Source organism: Triticum aestivum, chromosome 7D (genome assembly GCF_018294505.1).
Source record: "Triticum aestivum cultivar Chinese Spring chromosome 7D, IWGSC CS RefSeq v2.1, whole genome shotgun sequence".
Taxonomy (NCBI): domain Eukaryota; kingdom Viridiplantae; phylum Streptophyta; class Magnoliopsida; order Poales; family Poaceae; genus Triticum; species Triticum aestivum.
In genome coordinates this window covers 541,833,973-541,835,399 of record NC_057814.1, presented here as the reverse complement: position 1 = coordinate 541,835,399, position 1,427 = coordinate 541,833,973, and the positions used below count along the sequence as shown (strand labels likewise).

Here is a 1,427-nt window from a genome sequence, read left to right as displayed (position 1 = left end):
GCGTCCCTTGCTGTTGTTGTTGGAGGGCCGCCCGGCGCCGCCACGTGAGGGGTTGCCACCGTTGTTGTTTCCGCCACCCGACGGCTTGCCCTTGTCGCGCTGCGGTCCACGGTAGGGCGATGAGCCGCCGCGGCCGCATCCGCGAGAGGCTGCATTGACGGAGGACTTGAAGCCCCCATCAGATCCCGTCGCGCTATAGAGAGCGAGGCATTGATCGAAGTTGCTCATCTGAGCGTAGAGGTCGTCGATGCTGATGGTGTCGGTGCGGGCATTGTTGGCAGAGACGAGGGCCGATACTCCATGTCGAGGCCGGCGGTGATGTGGGAGACAAGCTCATCATCATTGATCGGTTTCCCGGCAGCTGCGAGCTCATCTGCGAGCGACCTCATGTGCGCGAAGTAGGCAGCCACTCACTGCGTCCCCTTCTGCGCCGTGGAGAGCGCAACTCGGATGTTGTTGACGCAAGCTCTAGACTGCGATGAGAACATGTGGGCGATGGCTGCCCAGAGCTCGTCCAGCGTGGCTATGGACGTGAACTGCATGAGGACTTCTTTGGTGATGGTATTGAGCAAGTATCCGAATACATGATGCCTTCTCTGAACCAGATCAGATGGATAGGATTGAGCATTTTCTCCTCCTTCCCGTCTTTGTCCTTCGTGGTGAGGAACTTGACGGGCTCCAGCGTAGTTCCGTCGACGTAGCCGAAGTAGCCAACTCCCCTCAGCTGCGGTGTCACCTGCGCACGCCACAGAACGTAGTTGGTGCGGGCAAGCTTCTCGGCGACCAGTCCGGGAAGGGTGGTCTGGACGGTGCTTGAGGAGGACGACATGGTTGGCTATTGGTTTTGCTAGATGTATTGGATAGAGGAGGCTCTGATACCATGTAAACGAGTGGAGAACGTCATACCTCTCTCGAGGCGATGGTTACGTGTTAATATAGGTAGGGGCATCTCCCTGATAAGCATACAATGCGGGTCAGATTACAACTTGATGACCAAGATAGAGAGAGATAAGATAGAGGTAGAGTAGTTACAACAATATAGCCTATTAACCTCTACCTAATTAGCCCGGCTGTGATCTAGGCCGGTGCACCCTTAGGCCATATGCAACATGTTGTTTAACACTTTCCCGCATTCATTTAAGTAGAAAGGATCCGACGGATATTTTTTACTGGACACAGAGACCCAGCTTTCGGTTTTCGTCAGAGGAGGAACATAGAAGCTTGTTGCCACAAGAAAGTGCGAGTTTCTCAAAATTACTTTTGTCACTTGTGACAAACAACTACTTCTTGATGACACTTGATAAAGACTCGTCCCATAAACAAATGTGTGCTCTGATCAGTCATAACACACATGCTATATGAGGATCATCAGCTTGATCAGTCACTTGTTCCTCTGTTCCAAAGTCCCGAACCCTTGTGCATGAATT

The 1,427-nt window shown here is 52.6% G+C and overlaps 1 pseudogene; it reads right to left on the bottom strand.

Moving 5' to 3' along the window:
- Positions 1 to 212: 212 nt before the first annotated feature.
- On the bottom strand, positions 213 to 350 carry LOC123171745 (uncharacterized; annotated as a pseudogene).
- Between the last annotated feature and the right edge of the window lie 1,077 nt (positions 351 to 1,427).